We start from the raw sequence: 14174 nt of genomic DNA, 5'->3' as shown, positions 1-14174 counted from the left end.
AGCATTACACTGTACATTTAAAAATATATATTTTACCTGGGCAGCTGGGCCTGAGTTTTCAAAAGTTGTGTACACGTGGTGGCAAGTATCTCAGACAGCAGATTGTGCTGTGCTCTGTGTACTGCCTGGGTCCTGTTCCTGTTTGGGGCCACAGAGGAGTTCTGAGGCCTTGAGGGCTCAACTAAAGGCTGAGTGAGCTCAGCAAATGCTCACTAACATCTTCTCCAGCCCCTCTAGCGCCACACCACCACTGCTGCCACTGAAGCTGTTGAGCGCTCTGCTGACGGTCAGTAAGGATGCATGTCTTTTTTTTTGTTGTTACATTTGTACCCCGCGCTTTCCCACTCATAGCAGGCTCAATGCGGCTTACATATTATATACAGGTACTTATTTGTACCTTGGGCAATGGAGGGTTAAGTGACTTGCCCAGAGTAAGGAAGAGGGAGTGATCAATGATATAAAATACAGAAGAAAGGACAAGGAAAACAATCAAGAGAGGTAGGTATAGAGTCATTGAGGGCTACAAGAGTCATCTCAGTGCTATGTGAATGACAAAGGTTGGACTGATATGGCTGAAGGGCGTTTGTTCTAGAAGACAGTCAAATTAGGAGAGAACTAGCTTCTCAAGAATTTTAGAAAAGAAAGGGAGATTACAAATGAGGCAGTAAGAGGCAATGGCAGGGTGGAGACTGGGTTTCTTGAGCATGGGACGCACTAAGGCATGTTTCCAGGATGAAAGGACTGCGCCAAGGGAGAGGCTAGCACAGAGAATGGGAATGAGATGTGGAGTAAGTAATGGAAGGAATTGACTAACTGAATGGGTGGGCCAGGGGTCCAGCCGGTGAATAAGCGAGATTAAGAGAATGCACAGTGAGGCTAGTGATGGAAGTTTGAAAGTGGCAGGAGCCACAGAGGGCAGGAGAAGGGGGAAATGGAACAGTTGTAGAAGTAGAGGAAGAAACAGAAGCTAGACATGGAGGTATCTATAAAGGTGGGGGGAAGAGACTGATGGAGGACATTTTACTCATCCAGGAATCTGCCAGGGTGGAATGTGGAAGAACAGAGGGATCATAGGACGGGGAGCTGCAAAAGCAGGGGAGAATTGGTGCATGATACAAACGGCAGCCTGTGTGTAGTTTGCAGAGGCAGAAATGCAGCGATTGAAATACTGATGTTTAGACTTGAAAAGTTCTGAATAGAACAAGCAGAGTAGTAAGTGAAAGTGGTTGCTAGAAGCAGGGGTGGGGTGTTTATGCCAGAAGAATTTAGCACGCTGAATGTGAAGTCGGAGGAGGTGGGGACTGGTGGTGAACCAAGGAGTACGCAGGAAAGAGGAATGAGATACTGGACCACGGGGGGGGGGGGGGGGGGGGGGCATTGCCTTACCCCTCCCCCCGTGCTCCATAGACGGGTGTTCTCCAGCCGAGCTGCAACACTGGCGGCAGAAATTTCCTTGTGGCACCGGTCTAAATGCCGCGGGGAACAGGGGTAAGGCAAGGCAGGCATCCTGACTGACGATCGGTGTTGGGGCGAGAGAGAAGCAGAGCACTCAACAGCTTCAGCGGCAGTCGTAGCAGTGGTGGTGCGGCGTTAGAGGGGCTGACTTCCTGACCTGCAAATTTGGCTCGTAATCGGTCGCAGCCTCACAGGTAGTTGAAAATAAATGGAGAGGAGAGCTCCTGTTTTTTCATGCTGCGTGTTGACAGCATGTGTGGCTATGAGCAGAGTCAATGAGGCTGGAGCCGTGGCAATTTCCTTAACGGCTGTGCACTCCTCCCACTGCAGCCTAAGACAGAATCGATTGGAGGATCAGGCGAAACTGGGTGGGCCTGAGCCATGATTGGGTGGGCCTGGGCCCACCCAGGCCCACCCGTAGCTATGCCCCTGTCGCATCCTGTTCAAACTTCTTCTACTAACCTATAAATGTACTCACTCTGCTGCTCCCCAGTATCTCTCCACACTTGTCCTTCCCTACACCCCTTCCCGTGCACTCCGTTCCCTGGATAAATCCTTCTGATCTGTTCCTTTCTCCACTACTGCCAACTCCAGACTTCGTGCCTTCTGTCTCGCTGCACCCTACGCCTGGAATAAACTTCCTGAGCCCCTACGTCTTGCCCTATCCTTGGCCACCTTTAAATCTAGACTGAAAGCCCACCTCTTTAACATTGCTTTTGACTCGTAACCACTTGTAACCACTCGCCTCCACCTACCCTCCTCCTCCTTCCTGTACACATTAATTGATTTGATTTGCTTACTTTATTTTTTGTCTATTAGATTGTAAGCTCTTTGAGCAGGGACTGTCTTTCTTCTATGTTTGTGCAGCGCTGCGTACGCCTTGTAGCGCTATAGAAATGCTAAATAGTAGTAGTTATTCACGTCTACCCATTCCACTCCACTCATTATTTTATAGATCTCTATCATGTCACTTCATAATTGATCACAATGTTATTGTTATCTATTGGATTTTATTGTGTTGACTAGCCTGTAACTGGGAGAGACAGTGTACCAGCAGTGATAAATAAATTTAACCTGAATGTTGCCTGTGCTGGGAAACATGATTATTATAAACCACAAAGCCTAGGTTTCCTGATGCTGGTCACCGAGGTAGTGGTGGGGCTTCAGGGAGAGGTATGATTATAATGCACAGGCCTGCCAGCAAGGAACGGATTTTGCAGTCTAGCCACTGTCCTACAGCAATGGCTATATTTACAACAAAGAAAATGAAATGCACATCAAAGGGGGTTGGGAAAAATGTATCTTAACTACTATGGTTCACTATAGCAAAGTTTCTCTGCTGCAGAAGTTGGAACTGCTTCTCTTAAATAAGTGCACTGGACCATTTTTGGGGAGACTGATTTCTCTAGAACCCCTGGTCCAATCTGACCTATTTTTGAACTTCTTTCTTCCCCCCCCCTGCCAAATTTCTTGCTGTTCTTATAAACTGGGGTTGGAGAGTTATTCTGCCCACAGACACACTCTCAATCCCTTATGTATAATTTATTTCCAACATCTGTTGGCTTGGAAAGAATTTAAAAAAGGTCTAAGTGCCGATAAAGCCAGTGACCTGCTGAAAGCCACAGAGTGTGAACGGTGGGAAATGTGGAATTAGAACTTGGGTCTGCAGGTGTCACAGTTCTACGTTTTCAGACTGCGTGCAGGAAAATCCTCTTACAATTCACCCATAGGCCAACACCTAACAGAATCTGCTTTCTCAGACTGTTCAAGCTTCCTAGCTGTTAGATTTGCTCATCTAATTGTCCATGATGAGAGAAAAGTGAGGGGCTGTGAGAGGAAGAGAGCAGGCACTAGCCACACAGCCTCAAGGCAAGGGGATCCCAAAACCATTAAAAAACCCAAATCATTCATGTGGGTAGTGGCAGTGCAATATAAGAAAGCAGAATATCCCCTTCATATATCAAAATTAAAATACTCACTCCAGGCCTGACCAGCAGTGAAGTACACACCACTCCTCTACTAAATCTACCCATAACAACAAACATATCCACCAGAGGACAAACCAACTACCATTATAGCTTACTTCATCCAAATTTTACACTGGATTCAGGCCAACACAGAGTACACCCATGACTCACTTTTCCTGAGACTGATGGCAAATATGCAGCCAGCTGTTAAGAACTTCATGGCATGGAGAATCCAGATGTGCACCAGTCTCTGCAGCCAGTCATGCTCTACTTAAGGAAGTCAGAGGTGCAGGGAGGAGTGGGCTAGAAGGAGCCCCATTTCTCCCCATCACCCCCTACCGAGTCCAAAAATCAGAACCCTACTGTACAGACTGCCATGGAACCCAACACCAAACAGTTACCTTCATTTGAGAAATAACAGAGCACCCCATTCATAGGGGATACCACAAACCACCACCTCGAAGGAAAAATGGCCTTAATTTCTGAGCCTGGAGCAAGTCTATCTCCATCAAACTACTATGCTCTGATAACCCTGCCCCCTCCACTGTGCACTGTTGCTTATTAAGGCTCCGAGCTTACTTTACAGACCTCCTGTCATTCCAGTACTGAGCCTCCCCCTGCAACACACACACAGGTCCGACAATCCACATAACTCCTACCCTTCTACTCCAGTACCGAAACCCCTTCTGCTAGTTCACCTCATCCCTTCTCTGCAGTTCCAGAACTAAAACCTTCATGTTTGCACACCTCTATACTCCATCTCATGCTCATCCTACAGCACGCCTTCCGCCCTCTCTCCCTGTGACTCACTGCTAAGGTTTCTTACAGAGTATGAAGTAAACACAGGGCAAAATCTTTCCATCTGTTTTCTTTCCCAGTGAGCTGTGGAGGACATATTGCCAGGAGTGATGGAATGCCACTCCCTGATTTCCCACTACAGAACCACCATGAAGACGGCCTGTGCTAGAATGAGGACCCTGAAAAGTAGATCATTAATAGTGCATGATGACAATACCTAATGACTTTCTCTCTAGGGTGACTTCCCAGGTCTGTGCCTACAGGGTCTGCCAGAACCGAGCCCAGCTGGAAGTTTGCTGCCTTCTAAAAGTAATGGGTCATTTCCACTTTAAGGAAAACTCTAAGCACGAGTTTTCCATGGTCTCTGACTACATATGGAAAGGATTAGCCCTCCTCTTCCAGGCTCCGCTAGCACAGTGAGGGAATGGGAAAGCATACTAGAGTCTTCTCTTCCAAGTCAAAACTCTCCCCTACAAACATCCCAGCCCTTCCACACCCAACAAGAAGTTCAATGTTGCTAGGACCTGGTTTCCTCTCTCAATAAATAAAACAGTGTCTTCACCCACAGTCCCAAGCACCTTACAGATGAGCAGCCAATTTAGGATGGAAGGACAGGATGAAAAGCACTGAAGTGAAAAGTATGACTGCTGCCCAAGGCGGGGTGGGATGGGGAGGTGTTGCTGCACCTGGAACCATTGTATACAAAAAGCTGAAATCTTCTACCCAGTGTGCGGCAGTGCCTAAAAAAAGCAAACAGGATGCTAAGAATTATTAGGAATGGGATGCAAAATAAGACAAAGTATATTATAATGCTTCCGTATTGTTCCATGGTGCGACCTCGCCGCGAATATTGCGTTCAATTCATGTCACCATATCTCAAAAAAGATATAGTGGAATTAGAAAAGGTTCAAAGAAGAGCGACCAAAATGATAAAAGGGATGGAACTCCTCTCGTATGAGGAAAGGCTAAAGAGGTTAGGGCTCTTCAGCTTCGAAAAGAGACAGCTGAGGGGGGATATGATTGAGGTATAGTAAATCCTGAGTGGTTTTAGAACGGGTAAAAGTAAATCGATTTTTCACTCTTTCAAAAAGTACAAGGATTAGGGGGCACTCAAGGAAGTTACATGGAAATACTTTTAAAACAAATAGGAAGAAATTTTTATTTTTACTCAATGAATAGTTAAGCTCTGGAATTCGTTGCCAAATGACGTGGTAACAGTGGTTAGAGTATCTGGGTTTAAAAAAAGGTTTTGACAAGTTTCTGGAGGAGAAGTCCATAGTCTGCTATAGAGATGGACATGAGGGAAGCCACTACTTGCCCTGGGATTGGTATGTATGGAATGTTGCCCTGATCTGGGTTTCTGCCAGGTACTTATGACCTGGATTGGCCACTGTGGGAAACAGGATACTGGGCTAGATGGACCATTGGTCTGACCCAGTATGGTTATTCTTATGTTCTTATAGGTGTGTGAAAGATTTGCTGTTGTGGGAGGGGGTGTTGAGTTGAAGGGCTCCTTTTTCTGCAGCATAGACACTAAAGGAAACTGTCTTCATTTAATGAAAACCAGGACATGTACTAGAGCAGGTTTGGCAGCCCTTGCAAAGGCTGCTGAATCAGCATTTTGAGGTTAAAGCCACATCCTTCCCACTTTTCTTTTTGCTAGGCTGCCTCTTTCTACCATACAAAATATTCTGTTAAATTTTGGAGTCAGAATATGAATTCCAGACATTTCCATTTAACAATTAAGCGTCTCTGGCTGTAATAAATCTTGTGGTGTGGAACGATCCCTTCAGAGCTGCTTCTTTAGGGAACTGGATGACTTCCCGTCCCCCCCATCTTATGAGTACATGAGTACAGAACCAATCCACCATTTCCAGTACCACCATTTGCTACCAGCGATTCAACACTCATCATGAAAGGCTACCAAAGAAAACAAAAATAAGTACATAAGTATTGCCATACTGGGACAGACCGAAGATCCATCAAGCCCAGTATCCTGTTTCCAACAGTGGTCAATCTAGGTCACAAGAACCTGGCAAGACCCCAAAACAGCACAATACATTTTATGCTGCTTATTCTAGAAATAAGCAGTGGATTTTCCCCAAGTCTATTTTAATAATAGTCTATGGACTTTTCCTTTAGGAAGCAATCCAAACCTTTTTTTTAAACCCCGCTAAGCTAACCACTTTTACTACATTCTCTGGCAACGAATTCCAGAGTTTAAGTACACGTTGGGCGAAGAAAAGTTTTCTCCAATTTGTATTAAATTTACTACTTTGTAGCTTCATTGCGTGCCCTCTAGTCCTAGTATTTTTGGAAAGAGTAAACAAGAGATTCACGTCTACCCGTTCCACTCCATTCATTATTTTATATAGCTCTATCCTATGTCCCCTTAGCCGTCTTTTCTCCAAGCTGAAGAGCCCTAGCTGCTTCAGTCTTTCCTTATAGGAAAGTCGTCCCATCCCCTTTATCATTTTTATTGCCCTTCTCAGTACCTTTTCTAATTCCACTATATCTTTTTTGAGATGCGGCGACCAGAATTGAACACAATATTCAAGGTGCGGTCGCACCATGGAGTGATACAAAGGCATTATAATGTCATTTTTGCTTTCCATTCCTTTCCTAATAATACCTAACATTCTATTTGCATTCTTAGTTGCCGCCGCACACTGAGCAGAGGGTTTCAACGTATCATCAACGATGACGCCTAGATCCCTTAAAAAAATTTTTTTTACAACAAACGTCTTTCATTTTTAATAGCACTACTCTCAATTTTATTTTTCGATTGGTTTAGTCACATGTAAGCACAATTGTACATGTACAGTCAAGAATATAGTATCGCATGAGGTATGTATACTGGAGAGACGCACAGGCAGATAGTAAATCTATTAGGATGAATACATGTATAACAGGAAGTGTCTTGTGAATAGGTTTCTAAAAAGCTGAGCACTAAAATCTTCTCTGAAGAAACTGATATTGTTTCTTTGCATTCCTCGCAAGTCCCTTCTTAGATACGTCCTTTGTAGTATCTCATGGAGATACAGCCATCAGGCAATGGAAAAACATTGGTTATTTTTTGGTTATAATACGTAATTTTGGAAAACTGCTTTGATTCCATTCAGTAGGCAGCATATAACTTCAGATAAACAAGCCTTCCCCATGATGGGGAAGGCTTGTTTATCTGAACTTATATGCTGCCTACTGAATGGAATCAAAGCAGTTTTCCAAAATTACGTATTATAACCAAAAAAATAACCAATTAACTGGTGTTCAAGAAACTACTTTAAATAAAGGCCATTTTTGCTCCCTCCCTAAAACCATTATAAATTCATCTGCTTTCTGCATTTTGAAATATCTTGTATCTCCATATATAAGCCCAGCACTGCAGTATCTTACTGTAGTAAGATGCAGCTCACGACAGCTGTTCTTGGAGCACGAGAGACCCCTGTTTAACACAGCTTCATTGACCCATTATTGCATTTAAAAACCAAGGACCATGGCTCTCCCATCCCACATCTCCCTAGGCTCCTACGAACTGCAGCTGTTGGCCTTCTTTTCTTCCTCTCTGATCCATACTGTAGAGCCCAAGACACAGGAGCACATCAGATTCACAGTGAATGTTGCCAGTAACAGACAAACCTTCATGGGCCAAGGGTACAAGAGGGCTGACTAACAGACAGCTGTCTTCCTTGCAATAAATAATCCTGCAGCTTTCACCCTAGCCCAAGCTCAGACCCACACACAGTCAGGTTTGTTTTCCATCTCCCTGGAGAGTCACAGGAAAGGAAATACTAGGAAGACCTTGCTAACTAGGAAAGAGGATGGGTCACCCCCACCATGCCAGCCCCAGCTTCTACCACTGGAGTTTTAACAAGCATAAGGATAGCCAGTCCAGAGCAGCGACAGGTCAGGAAATAATCCATCTGTCAATATTGCACTGGAACTTGTACACGCCAAGCATTAAAAAGGACCATTCTTTCATTTCTCTTTGAAGTGCTTGTGAAAGTGTCTTGGAATTTTCTAACAATCTCAATAAAGGAAAAGGTAAAAACTCCACCCTCCCTCCCCAAACACACATAAGCTTCTCCTGAGCCAGTGTCTTCAGATGACAAGGCAAATTACTGTCTAGGAATGGTGGCAGCTAAAGCCAAAACACATTCTGAGCTTTGTATGCCAATACTGCTGTTGAGGAATTTGTGAAGTACTAAGGGTGAGAATAAGAGACCCCTCGTCTCAAAGGGCCCAGTTAAACAAGGGCTGGGCCCATTCGAGCGGGTCTCAAAGCGGGCGGAGGAGGAAGCAGGAAGGGGGGGGGGAGGAATCGGGTCCACGAGGACTCCTTAGCGCGAATCCATCGTGTGGTTGGTGAGTTTAGGGGGCTGGCAAAAGGGAGAGGCAGGAAGCTGATTGGAAGGAGAGACTGGTGGGGGCGGACCAAAAAAGGAAAATAAAGCTGGGGGATTGTGACGAGGTCAGGGCATTCCCTTGATCCTCGGAGGCATTTACCCACCCGCCCACCTTCGCAAGTGGGAGGTGGGGGGATGGTGTTTTGTTTGTGTATTTTTTGTCAAAAATTTCTTGTCCAGTTTCTGTTTCTCAGATAGCATCAACCGTCATTTTTTATTTTTATTTTCATTTTTATTTTACATAGTGTTGGTTTCGATTTCCCAGAATTGGCGCACCGTCATCCTTTCTTTTCAATCATTTTTTCCTTCGTCTTTATTCCTTTGTAGCTCCATTGGAGGAGCAATTTTTTATATCATCATACTTTTTTTTGTTTCTAATATGCTGAGTTTTATTATACATCATTACACAAGTATCAATCTGTTTGAGTGAATGTCATTTCCGGTTTAGCGCTGTTTTTCATCACTGTTTTTTACGCAACAACGCACCGGCATTCATTCTTTATTTCACAAGCATTATTGGAAAGTCCATTATATGTTTTTCACATTTTTTTTGTGCGCTGTAGCATTATATATATATTTTAGGTCCGGTCCTTCCTTACACGTCACTTCCGGTTTAGCGACGTTCTCTTTCGCGATCTTCGTCGGTTTTCCTTTTGGCGCCTTTTTTTGTTTAAAATACAGCTCCTTCGGGACATAATTTTTTCATCTGCATTACCAATTGTGCGTGCAGCGCTTCTGACGGACTTTATCAAATAGTCTTTTTAAAGGTTAGTAGCACTAAGTTATTTGGGCGATTTCGTGCTCTTAATCTATAATCATTGCCTTTGGTGGATTACATTTTTATCTATACCTGCGCTCTTTTTCTTCTTTTTTTGCTGTCTAAGTTAGATATATTTTTTGTTCCCTTGCGTTTTCTCTCCTGTGAAATACCTTCTCATCTCTTTATTCCCAATAGACTACTACACTATTTTTGAAGAACCAATCCCATTAGTATTTAGTAATTCTCCGTGCAAGAGGTCAGTGCTCCTTATTACATTACACAATATATATTTTTTTCATATATACTTCTTTTACATTTTATCAATGGGTAAGTTTTTTTCTCTTCAATTTCTCCATATATCATCTGATAGACTTCTGTAAAATCTTCAGAGGATTTCCAACGTCATTGCTCTGCAGCACTCTGCATAGCAGGTCAGTCTCATTAATAAACACAATACCGTCTTTTTATTAAGAATTTTTTAATTTTAATTTTGTGATCTTCCTTGTCCGTTTGAATTTGCCATTTTTTCCCTAAGTGATGCGGCTATGTATTATGTTAACTAGCAAGATCTTTTTCCACAGCTTCCCCACACTTTTATTTATAGCTGGTTCTCTATTCATGTGGTTGGCATTAAACCTTCGACTAATATTACCATACTCTTCATATGTATGTGATCTTAATGTAGTATGTATGTGTATCATAACATTATGATATTATTATTAATTCTAATACACAAATTTATAATTTTAAATGGTTAATCGCTCTTTTTATTTAATATGTATGTGCACCTTTCATTACTTCACTTTTACTATTCAAATTTATGTGTGCATATACATTTTTTACTGTTTATTGTTTCTATTTATATAAGATATGGATGGTTTCTTTTGTATATTATTATTTCACAAATTTATATACATTATTCTTTTATGATAAGTTCATTATATGTATGTGTTTTATTTTTAATCGTTATTATCATCTTCATATTATTTTACAAAATTGTTATATATAGACCTTAAAATTATGAGTTTATATAATTTATTATATTTATTGTTTTAACTTTTTCCGAAATATTTTTACCTGTTCTATTATCACACATATCTTTTATATAATATGTATTTTTACAGACTCCTGATGCAGGCCTGACGGCCGAAACACGACGTGTCGAGTCTTCATACCTTTAATAAAATCTTTATTTAAGAACATCTTCCAGTTTCTGGTATCCTTGGTCGTACTCCCACTCTTTATACACTATTGTTTTTACCATAGGGTGCTTGAGTTTTCCGCTTGCTGGTGGATCTTCTCTCGTTTTGTTTGTGTATTTCAGGAATAGAAGCTGTCGCAGCGGCAAAAAAAAAGAACACAACAAATCCGAGCTACAGGAGAGAGTGCTCATGGGGGCTGAGCCAAGGCAGAAAAGGCGGGTCAGGCGACCCGGGCTGCAGGTGTGGAGGTCCACACGGCGTAGGGTTCTTGCTGCTGTGGCAGAGCCCCGAAGCGGAAGCTGCCGATTTGCTGATATGGCGAACGGCTGAAGGGGGGGCAGCCACTGCTGATGTATGCCTGCTCTTGTAGCTCGAGAAAGGGGGGGGCCTATATTGTTCATGCTAATTGAAGTTAAATTGTAATAAAGTAAGCTGCGGCCTATGTTACCCAAAATTGGTTCGCAAGGAGTTATTTGGAGGTGGGAAGGGGTTGGGGTAAAGGATAGCTGGGGTCGAATGGGGTTCCAGCTCCAAGGTTTATTGCAGGTTGGTAGAACGTTATGTGCAACCATGTAAATGAGTAAATGTTAAAACACGATTCTGTTCTAGCAATTTGTACCAGCTTCTAGAGGCCAATCTCCAGTTGGGTTAGTTTAATGCAAACCATGATAGTAATGAACCTATTCCTATGATCTCAGGATCTCAAATTTGCCGTGAACGCTCACCGTAGTACCTGCGTCCTGCTAAGAGAACTTCCTTCTGGAGCTCATATGTGCATAGGTAACCTATTCAGGTGAGCTTGAAAATACCTTTCAATAATGGGAAATATTTCTGTTCTTTCTACACGATTCACAGTCATTTTTATACCGCTGCTAGACCGTACAGGTCTTTATCTGTCGTCATTTACTATGTTACTATTTATGTATGGTACTCTAGCTGTCCCTAGAGGGCTAACAATCCTGGGACAATGGAGAGTTAAGAGACTTACTCAGGGTCACAAGGAACTGTGGTGGGAATCAAACCCAGGTCACCATTATCAAAGTCTTATCTCCCCTTAGCAGCCTTTTCTCCAAGCATCACTCAATCACTTTCTGCTCTCCTTAACCCCTTCTATGACCTTGCCAGACAGAGCAATACAGAGTTGGGGGAGGGGAGGAGGTAGCTACCCTCTGATCCAGTCCCCAGAATCTATCCTGGAGACAGAAATGGCAGACCATAGTGCAAAGCTTTGAATCACCCAGATACCAATCACTAAAAAGACCAGTAATCTACAAATCTGCTCAGTTTCCGCCAGCACAGTTACATATCAGATTTCCAGACGCTCTGCCAGTCTACGACTCATCTGCACCGCATGCATCACCACTTCTCATGGTTCTGATTCCTATTGGGCTTGCAGCTCTATCTGAACTGGCCTCTCCTGGATATCCAGCTTCATGAGCTTCATTTGTAGTCAGCGGATTAGGTACCCAACACTTACCAGGATCTGAAAACACATTCTCTGGAATCAGACTCTGCAGCTTCCTGCATGGAAAGTAAGAAGCTGCCCTCAATCTGGTACCCAGATGCGCTGGCAGGGAGTTTGTGCTCTGCTCTCCATGCATTCCTCCAGTGCCAGATACATTCCAGCACCCACTCAATGCTGGAAACATGGAGAATTGGGGGGGGGGGGGGGGGGACATGGTGATGACAATCTGTCACCAGTCAGAAATTAGAACACCTCCATGCGCTGTGGCCAACCTCAGGGTGGGTCATTTGATCGCCATCTGCCTCTCATGACCAGCTGCACCCAGTAACAAAACACGCATTCTTGCCCTCTTTCCTGGCTTTGGAAATCTGAAATCCTTCCCCCCCATCCTCAGTTATGATTATGAAGTATTAAAAGCACATTGAAATCATACAGAAGTTAGGTACCAAGCATTTCTCTACCATATATTAATCAGTTTCTGATCAATTCATAATCAATGGAGAAAAAGTGATCGCTGCCAATACCCCCTACCCTAAATATAACAAGTCTCTGCCTTAACCCTCAGCTTTCAAATCCATGCAAGGGGTTTACTGTACACAAGCCACAAGATTAATCTGCTTTACATCCGCTAAACTTACAATCAACCAAGTTTCTACAAAAACACACCAAAATGGGAGGGAGGGAGGGAAGGAAGGAACCTTGTTTTTCTAGATGGGAAAAAAAAGACTCTCCCCACCACCAAGGCAGAATTTTTCTACAGGCTTCCAAGTGCCCTGAAGCTGAGCAGAATTGCAAAGGGGGTGGGATGGAAAGGGCCCTCAGAAAACACATATTTAAATATGAAATGGAGAACTCCCAGTGCAAGCTTTAATGACAAACAGCTGTACAATCCCCCCCCCCCCCCCCCCAGGAAGGGGAGGAAGACGGAGCAGAGAGCAAAGGGCTCAGAATCAGCCTCTTTCTTTAAAAGAGATCAAATTGCTTCTTATTAATATTCCTCCAACCCCACCAAAACCACTGAACAGAGCCTCTGCCCAGCCACGTCCAGAGAAAGGGGTGGCTGCAGTACAGCAAAAAGAAAGTTAAGATGGTGGGGAGGGACAAATTCTTTCACCCTTAAGTCTCCTGATTACCCCTTCGCAGCTATGTACATACATATTACATGTATGTATTTATCCCACTTATTTACACTTTTTCTTTTTTTCGCATCCACAACTCATGAGACCTTCAGTTAAGAAAGGAAAATCTGACTCTCCAGTCTGCATCAAATCTAGATTGGGTGGGGTGTGGAGGGGGGGGGGGGTGGTCTCCAGTCTTACCTTTAGTGGAGATGCTTTAATCTGCTCCGTCCCTCCAACTGCAGAAAGTAAAAAAAATCAGCAATCACCGTACATTATTTATCTACACAAAAATCCTCCAGAAACCCGAAGCAGCCTATGCCAACCGGTCAAGGGAAAACGGGATCATTCATTAGGGCTAGAATTAAAACCAGCCCATCCAACTCCAAGATTAAGAATCAAGCTTAACCATTAATTTTTTAAGCATCTTTTCTACACAATAGGGAAGGAAAGAAAAAGACACTAAGATCAATTTTTTTTTCCCTTCTACATCACCACTTTGCAGTTTTGCATTTCAAAACAAAATCGTAGAGGAAGAGTTGAATGACCTTCGTCTCCAGATTTTAAGTCAACGTTACCTTTTCCTCTGCCTCTACAGCTCCCGCTGTCCAGGCTCCCAGCACCGAGACTGCCAGATCCCGACCATGTCAAACGGGACTTCAGGCCCCGCCCCTCCTCTTAAAGGGACCATCTTAGCTAGATCAAGTTCCCTTCCCAGCCCCATTCAGAAATTGTGCTAACCTCGTTTATGAGCTGTTATTAGCAAACAGATCCTATGGCATGAAATGGGACCTACCGCAAATAGCCGTGCAATGGTGCCCATAGGAGTTACCTTTGCACCCCCAATATTTATTTATTACATTTGTATCCCACATTTTCCCACCTATTTGCAGGCTCAATGTGGCTTACATAGTACCAGAGGGGTGATTGCAGACAGTACGCGCCTTCATTGTGGCCAGAGAAGGGTCACTGATATTGTACACATATCCCAGAAAACTGGCAC

General features: G+C 43.4%; 1 protein-coding gene across 2 annotated transcripts in view; it reads right to left on the bottom strand.

Annotated features, from left to right (window-relative positions):
• Window positions 1-13801, bottom strand: part of KANK2 (KN motif and ankyrin repeat domains 2) — a 61228-nt gene extending 47427 nt beyond the window's left edge. Inside the window, exons 1-2 of one of the 2 annotated variants that reach the window (XM_030197012.1) lie at window positions 13750-13789; window positions 13373-13410 (exon numbers count right to left, since the gene is read on the bottom strand). The gene's annotated coding sequence lies outside the window, so the exon portion shown is untranslated. Of the gene's footprint in view, window positions 1-13372; window positions 13411-13749 lie in introns of both variants that reach the window. The other variant, XM_030197013.1, reaches the window with a different exon arrangement.
• Window positions 13802-14174: the final 373 nt, after the last annotated feature.

The sequence above is a fragment of the Microcaecilia unicolor genome, chromosome 3, assembly GCF_901765095.1.
Source record: "Microcaecilia unicolor chromosome 3, aMicUni1.1, whole genome shotgun sequence".
Classification (NCBI taxonomy): domain Eukaryota; kingdom Metazoa; phylum Chordata; class Amphibia; order Gymnophiona; family Siphonopidae; genus Microcaecilia; species Microcaecilia unicolor.
The sequence above is the reverse complement of the archived record's forward strand: the minus strand, read 5'-3'. Positions and strand labels throughout refer to the sequence as shown.